Genomic DNA, 9,266 nt, shown 5'->3' on the forward strand with positions numbered 1-9,266 from the left:
TTATCTAATCAATTTATTTTCAATGCAATTAAAATCTTAAATCATACTGAAAATAAGAGTTTTCTGTCAAAACAACTACTAAAGTTCAAAAAATTAATAATCGTGAATATTTTGAGTATTATCTTCAAAGATTATTTTGAATTAATAATCTCATTAATTAATTAATTAATTAATTAAGAATTTGAATGAAATATAATCAAGTCGAAGTTTATAACTTTAAATCAGACAATGTATTTTAATATTATTAAAAAGCAATGTCTGTTATACTTTTGTTATAACTTTTTATCTTTTTTTTTAATTTTTTTTTTGTAATAATCAAGTAGCGAGTAGTTTTGATTGCCAATGATATTTGGACCAAATTGAAATTCCATTTTTAACGGAAACTTGAATTAGAGAGATTATATTGTATTTTCAAAAATCGTTAAAGATTAAAATTAAACTATAAAAAAGTAATAAATGGTACCCATTTATTAATTTTTTATAGTTTAATTTTTTTAAAGATAGCCAATCGCTTCTGAAGTTTTTTGATGTTGCAAACTAGTTAATAAAAACTTTGAACCTCACCCCAAGCACTGTTTTGTGCTCGTAAAAATGTAACTTTCATATATGATATTCTATCTTGATTTAAAAAACTATGTTCAGCTTGTTTTTGTAATGACTGACCCCACAAACCGTATGTATACACATACAATAAACGATCAAATTCTGAGTAACTGCCATAACTTGTATTAGCAACTTTCATTTTATTTTTTATTTTGTGACTTTATAAAAAATTTAAGTTATCATCGTAGTGAGTAAATGAGATAATCCGTACAGAAACTGGCAAATTACCGGTTAAATTATTGTTATTTGCTGGAACGAAAATTAGCTATTCATTATTAGCTATTTGGTATTACAATACCTATTTGTGACAAAATAAGATTTTATATTTTTTTAGAAAATTTTTATCCGACAAATTTTTTATATATAAAATTAGGATTACTGATTTATTTTCTTCTGTTATAATAAAAGACATATCTTAAAACCACTGATTGATGTTTTATTTTTTAACGTACATCAGTAAATTTTTGGGATGACAAAAATTTAATGATTTTTGACATATAAAATAATTTTTTTAATAATCAGCTTTTTTATTGAAAAAAAACTTCATCGAATTGTTTTGTTTTTTAAACAAAATTATTTAATGGTAGAGGATTACCTAATAAAAGATATGGGAGATGTAGAGGGTTTCAAAACTGCTACTTAGAACATTTTTAATTTCTGACGAAAACTGGAACGTATTGTTTGGATAGCGACTTAACTGTGTTTAGGTAAATTAAATGCTCAAAAAATGACTGTTACATTAGAAAATTATTGTGGATGAGGTTTAAAGACAAAAGGGCGTGGGGTATATATTAATTCTACTATTTTGAAAACAATTTATTTTAACCCTATTGAAAAGCAAATAGGGTATTAGTTGCATTTTGTAGATGTTGGTGGTCAGTCTTATAGGAAGACAAATTTTCTGTAATGTATACAAATATATTTCATATTATTATGTGGAGGAGGGAAGGAAGAATATTACTAACATTATTTCCTGCAATTTATCATCAAATAAGCAGCAGCTGGTTTTAATATATTTTTTATTCAATATTTTTTATATAAGAGTACAAATAATAAAAAAAGGTTGTTTTTTTGATTTCTGTTAAGACGTATTAGTTTTCATCCTAAAAATAAAATTAAAATAAATAAAAAATAAATTTTTTTTCGGTAAACAATTTTTACAGTAATAAAAACAAAACAAAAAGTAATTTTCCAGAAAGAAAACAATTATATACATATCTAATCAATATATTTTATATAAACTAAATATATATTACGTTAGTTTCTAATCAAACAGGTATTTAAGATTAAACTAACTATATAAAAATAGGGGCTCTATGAAAAGATTGTGATAATGAAATGTTTTCCGTATCTTCTTTAAGCCCCTCTCTCTGCTTTAACTATATTTTAATTATTATGTAATTTTCGGCATTTATTTATGTATTCTCTTCTATTGTATATGTATTTAAATGTGCATTGTAAAAATAATATTTATACCGTGTTAAACAGAAAAGAAAATAAAAAAAATGTATTATTTTTTACTGAAGAAGGAAAAAATAACAACATGATTTGGAAAAATAATGACGTGAACATGTTTAGTGTGAATTTTAATTTGTCCGAAGCAATACTACGCATGCTCCCATGAATAATTTTTTCTCTTATCTTAAGGCGCAGCCTTAGCTTATCCAAAAGTAAAGCGATTATCCAAAAGTGAAGCAAAAATAAACTTTACAAACTGACGTTAGCTTGTTGCAAAACAAATTTGATTGATGAGTTTGCCCTTGCATTTCCCTTATATTATTTGGTAAATTTTCTTTATGGTGCATACAACTGGACAAAAAAATATAAAATTGGTACAGAAGTATTATTCACGAGTAAGAGTTTGTATTCAATATAACAGTAACCAAAAAAGTAGTTTTAAAGAATAACTTAGTAATTGAAGTGTTTAGTCTTTCCAAGAATTTTTGTTCTCAAACTCTACCTGCTTACCTGATTAGGACAACATTATTTATATCCACAAATGTACTTTCCATAGCCGCCTAAAAATAAAAACTTTATATTAAAAGTCTATAAATACTTTAAATTATTGCTTTTATATATATATATATATATATATATATATATATATATATATATATATATATATATATATATATATATATATATATATATATAATTATTCATTAGATAGATACTTTGATAAATTTTAAATTTTTACTTTTTATATTTACATTACTATCTTAAATAGTGAAGCAAAGCTTGTTTTAGTTCCGATACAGTATCATAACTATCTATTCATCTATACAACTCTCTATACATATATGCAACTAACTAAATTTCTAACTTACATTTAAAAGGTTTTTCTTCAACAGTGATGCAACACTTTTTGTGACCACAAACGTAGCTACCATAGTCGCCTAAATAATTGAGAATCGTTTAAACAATTTACTTTTAATTAAAATTTATATTTAAAAACTTTACAGTCTATCTTTTTTTTAAAAACGTACAATCAAAAGGTTTTTCCACAATAGTTTTACAGCATTTTCTGTAGCCGCAAACGTAACTTCCATAGTGGCCTGTAAGATTAATAAAAGATTATTACTTTTGATGTTTGAAATATTTTCATTATGTTAGTGTTAAAACCTGTTAACATCATGCGCGACTCCTACTAAGCCAATATTCTAATTATCCCCCCGACCTTCCTCACAAAATAAAATAAATAAAAAACGTACATTTAAATGGTTTTTCCACAATAGTTTTTACAGCATTTTCTGTAGCCACAAACGTAACTTCCATGGTGACCTGTAAGAAATGAAGAATTTGTTACTATGGAGATCTGAAATATCTTTATTATGGTAATGGTAAAACCTGCTTTCATCATGACCGACTCTTGCTTAGCCAGTTTTCTAATTATTTTCCTCCCCTCCTCCTTCGAAAAATAAAAGTACATTTAAATGGTTTTTCCACAATAGTTTCACAGCATTTTCTGTAGCCACAAACGTAACTTCCATAGTCGCCTGTATGATTTTAAAGAAAAGTTTGTTATAAACAAGTATTCTTATTAATAGATCTTACTAGTCACTGTTAGTTCATATAAACTCAACTTACACTTAAAAGGCTTTTCTACTTTTGTCGTGCAGCATTTCTTATGCCCACAAACATAACTTCCGTAGCTGCCTATAAGATTAAAATGTTATTATTACCAAGCGTTGTTATTTTTTATAGTAATAAAGTTTTGGCAAATTATTATAAAGTTACAATAGAGAAACAACTTTTTTTTAAATGTTGAGGGCTGCAAAAACAAATTAAAGAAATAATAATATCGTGACAATCAATAGTTTTGCTTCAAAAAAAACTGAAGCTTAAACTGCGCATTATTATTATAACTTTGTCATTTTTTTAATCTTTCCCATTCTTGTAGAAAATTGTACAAAAAGAATGTCATCAGGACGGCGTGCCGGTGTGTTGCGGCTTACCTTTACCCCCGCTTAACTCACAAACGCAAATTCCTTCGTCATAAAGTAGAAAGTTTTATCTAGTAACCAAATAATTAATAAAAATGTTTGTTTTGATTATACTGCAAAGAAATGTCCTTCCAAAGATGTCTGAATTACATTTAAATGGTTTCTTTTCAGCTATATACATTTTACAGCATTTTTTATGACCACAAACTTGACTACCGTCGTCACCTTAATAATTAAACAGTTTAATTATGCTTATTACATTGTCTATATGTAAAGAATAGTATACAATTAAAAGAAACATCAGACCAACTTACATTTAAACGGCTTCTCTTCATTTGTATATGTCTTACAGCAATTTTTGTATCCACAAATATGGCTACCGTCGTCACCTATACAGTGCACAGTACATCATCGGTTCTAACAGATAAATTTAATAATAAGCTACTTGAGGGAATGTTAAAACTTACATTTAAATGGTTTTTCTTCGTCGGAATATGACTTGCAACATTGTTTATATCCACACACATATTTTCCGTAATCACCTAAACAGTTAAAACAGAGTATTGTAATTGTTATTGCTTCGATTGAATTACATAAACTAAATGCAGTATCAAAACAATATTTTTTAAATATATGTGCAACAGTTCTTCTACTCAAATACTTGCAGCCACTAAAGTAACTCTTTGTTAATTCTTCGTAACTCTTACTCTGAAAAAAACGCTTTATTATTGTTATAGTTATTAGTATTATCTATTTATTTACCTATCACCCCCGCCCCCTTGCACTCTACCTACTCAACTAGTATAGTTGCTGTTATTAATGGTTCAAACATTTAAATAAATTTACAGAATATAAATTATAAATTTCGTTAAAATCCTAATAAGAAGTGTATGTTTCTTACATTTGAACGCGTATACATCTTCGTTAATATCAGATTCACAACTGATGAATGCAGTTACTGCAAATAAGCAATAAATAAGTATCAGCATCATAGATTTTTTAATATTAGATTTGGATTATATAACCAAGGTGTATGATTGTTGTTATTTTTACTGGGTTTTTTTTCCTCACCATCTTCTCTGAGTTTAATACTAACCAAATCTTCCTATAAACCGCAAAAAAATCATTTCCCAATGGTTCTCATAGTTTGATTACCAAAGAGTTTTTTCACAAGCTATTAGTTATACTTTTTAATCATACGTTATTAGCGAAACTTTCGTTTAATCAATTATATTTGACCTAAAATTCGTTTGTGTAATGACATCAATTATGTTATTACCTATGTGGAATATGCGTGGTCAGCTGCATTAAAGCAAATATTAGAAAAATAGTAATATGTTATTATACTGTTTTAGTACAATATTAACTATTTTGAGTAATTTAAATAAAATTATTCATAAAAACAATCCTTGCGTTGCTTGCAGTAATAAAACAAAAAAGTACGCAGAAAAAGGGGCATGGAAGGTTTATTTAATAAAATAAACCTATCAATAATGAATAATGAAATTTTTAACACATCTGTTTCTTGACGCACGCATAAAGCGTCAAGTCAACCAATTTGTAATTGCAATTGATTTAAGTAATTACATTAAATTAATTACGACTTAATTGAGTAATTATTGACACCCTTTCTTACGTGTTGTTTAATGACTTACGTCTATCCCCTAAGAATTGGATAAATGGTTTCGATTTTTGGTTGTTTTTTACTTTAGATAAAACAACTTACAGTATATCGATATTGAGATCATGTGGTTCTGTAGTACTAATAGTACCGGTTGTATCATTGTAGTTTGAAACAGTAAATTTATATAATTACTAAAAACATTATAACTGACTCATAAAGTATAATTAAAACTCCCAAGGGTTATGTGGTATAGATTGAAGTCATATTTATTATTTAATGTTTCATATGGTATCACAGTTTTAATTTTATTTTGTAGTGGTAACAAAACTTTAACTTAATTTATTTTGTGGTATTGCTTCTGTAGTTAAATTTCTCATCAAGTATCATTTTTATATTTAATGTGATTATCATGATGGATTATAACTCACGTCGATATCTTTTTTCATTCTTTATTCAACAATCATTTGAATAAAAAAATGACTTATATCATTTCATATTTTGATTATAATAAGTTCATTTTTTTTTATAAATAAACAATACCACATAGAACGAATTCATCCTTCTCGATATCGACTTTCACGGTACCGATTATCTATAATAGTAAATAGAATAATATTCAATAAATTATAACAGTAAAACAAACTTTCAGTTAAAAAAACAAAATTTGAATTTTGATAGTAGAAAACTTGGTTCTAGAAAAAATATCCCCCTGGAAATAATAACCCCCCCAAACACCCTGCAAAAAAAAACCCTGAGAAAAATCCTCAAGGAAAAAATACTCCGCTAAAATAAAATTTAAATGTTTTTTTGAAATCGATAGATTGCCTGCCCAAACCAAAACTCTCAGTCAATGTAGCGGCACTCCTTGCATGTTCTACCTATTTGCCAGTCGATGTATGTACACTCCTTATATGTTCAACATATTTGTCTACCAATGATATGTAATGTAAATAAAATAAGGTTTATGACCTACCAATTTGTCAGTCGATATATGAGCAATGAAGGATTAAGGTTTTGCTTGTACTATAATATGTATTAAAAATTTATATTACAAGCAACTATTATATCGTCGTTGGCCAGGTAATATCTCACTTGTGTAAAAAGCAAAATTTTACAGGAGACTGAAAAAACTATATATTTCAATGAAATGAGGTTTTAAAAGTAAGAGTAAAAAACAAATAACTAACAAATTATAATATAATTTGTTAGTTACAAATTATAATATAATTTGTTAGTTATTTGTTTTTTACTCTTACTTTTAAAACCTCATTTCATTGAAATATATAGTTTTTTCAGTCTCCTGTAAAATTTTGCTTTTTACACAAGTGAGATATTACCTGGCCAACGACGATATTAATAATATATCGTTTATTTTATTCGCTGTTAAATAAATCAAGGGGATTTTTTTGGTGGGGAAATTTCAGATGGATGTTTATCCAGGGGATTTTTTCCTGCTACCAGAAAACTCATTCTACAAATCTGCTATAGTAGTCTCGTATAGTGAAGTAATAAGGGGCAAAATGAGACACTTAAATATTAGTTTATCTAGGGTAGAATGCAAGAAGCGAACTTGAGTCAAGTTCGATTTGAACTTTACATTGTAACCAATAGCGGCAGAGTATTTTTTGAAGGAAAAACCCATACTCTCCCGCTCCTGGTTACAATGTAAAGTTCAAGTCGAACTTGGCTCAAGTTCGCTTTTTGCATTCCAAACCAGGTTTTAAAAAGGATTAGAAAGATAAATCTTTTTATGTAATAAAATATATTCTACAACTCTATTATATAAATCAAGCGCATTGCTACCAGTCATATAAGTCAATAAAACGTAAATAAAATAGCTGTAACTTGTGTAAGATATATGGTAATAACTTTATAATTATTATTTCATTTTTCAAGCGAAATCCAACAAACTAATGTTTTTACTATGTGTGTCCATCTAAAATCAAAAGAATCTTTTTTTCAGTTGCTCTTGTGTGTTTCACAAAATGTTTTATAAATTTTATGAAAAGATTTTGTGTATTATTTGTATTATATTATTAATATTAACATTAATATAATATTATTGATATATTATATTTTGTTTATAGCTTATTAGAATAACCTGTAATTTAATATTAAAAGTTAAAATGGAAATATTGGCTATATACTAGCCAATCCCATAATTATTTTTCGGCAACCAATTTTTATGCGGAGTGGCTAATGAGTGGCGTAGAGGTCATATTTATATTAAAAAAAATTTTATTTTTAATTTTTAATTTTTTGAAAGACTTATTCGCACCGATTGTTCTAAGTTACGCTTTTTATGATTTTTGCCAATTTCCAAGCATTGGCGTGAATAGATTCTGATGTCAAATCCAGTTATTTCGTTCAATAATATTTTCTTTATGTATTCCTGTACCAAAGAAACACTATTCTTATTAATTTTAGAAATATGTTATACCTACCTTTTACTGATTACGATAGATAAATTAACACTTTGGCTATTGTAAAGTAGTTTTGTTAATCTTTGAGCTTTTTTCCAGTCATACGACAAACATTATGGTTTTTACCTCATTTGGTATCAAATGATGTTTTTTTTTTTTAAATACTGCTACTGAAGCCTTGAATCAAACAAATCCAATTTCAAAATGGTTTCCGTAACAAATTGGGTAAAGGATGTTCAATCTTTTGCTGTAAACTAAACTAGATCAAAACGTATTAATGTAATTCAAAAATGTATATACATATTTTTCTGTGGTTATTTTAGGTGTTCTAAGAAGACCTAATGGTTGCATCACAGAGCAACGCAGAAGAGCACTTAAATGTATCGTATTATATTTGTATCCGACTGTCATATCATTTTTTCTTTAAGTCCAATAGATAATCGTCTAATAAATGAGAAAAACATAAAAAAGCCAAAGAGATGACAGAACTTTACAATTTTACAATTCCGGTAAGTTTACCGGTAAATTACAATAGTTTACCGGTAATTTGTATTCGATAAAAAAGATCTTGTTCAACAAAAATTGTACTTCGCTGCTATATTTGTATTATTTTATTTTTATTCAAAAGTTTACCTGTAATTTATCGGTATTTCAATTTTCATTTACCAAATAACCGGTAAATAAAAACGTCAGTAAATTTAAAAATCCTATTCGTAACTGTAACGTAAATGTTGACATTAAAGAAAAAGATGATGAAAATTACGAATTTTTTAAATTCAAAATTATTATTCAGATGACAACAGCAGAGAACTCTCTGATTTTTAGCGATAACTCTCTGATTTTTTTGCTATCACTAAATGCTTGCATTATCAGAGCATTGCTTTATTTAGGAGCATTTTATCATCGTTGAGTTGGCTGCCAATAAAAGAGATTGTTTGGTTGCTATGCAACATAATAGCATTTTGTACCCTGTTACAAAGATAAACATTTTTATTTTTTTTATTTTTTTAATGGAAAATAAAACTACCAGCTATAATCTCGTAAAAAAAAATTCCTGAGGCCATGTTGGCTTTAATAGTTACGGCACTTACATAGCCTAAAATTATGAAACAGTTTTCATACTTTTAGACTACAGATAAATTTTGATTTTTGAATTTTAATTTTTCTGATAAA

The 9,266-nt window shown here is 26.9% G+C and overlaps 1 long non-coding RNA gene across 1 annotated transcript; it reads right to left on the bottom strand.

Moving 5' to 3' along the window:
* Nucleotides 1-3,313: 3,313 nt before the first annotated feature.
* On the bottom strand, nucleotides 3,314-3,759 carry LOC136075138 (uncharacterized). Its single transcript, XR_010635702.1, has 3 exons — nucleotides 3,691-3,759; nucleotides 3,531-3,599; nucleotides 3,314-3,384 (listed from the first exon to the last, which is right to left on the bottom strand). It is a non-coding gene; the product is annotated as an uncharacterized LOC136075138 (long non-coding RNA).
* Nucleotides 3,760-9,266: the final 5,507 nt, after the last annotated feature.

The sequence above is a fragment of the Hydra vulgaris genome, chromosome 01 (genome assembly GCF_038396675.1).
Source record: "Hydra vulgaris chromosome 01, alternate assembly HydraT2T_AEP".
Lineage (NCBI taxonomy): Eukaryota > Metazoa > Cnidaria > Hydrozoa > Anthoathecata > Hydridae > Hydra > Hydra vulgaris.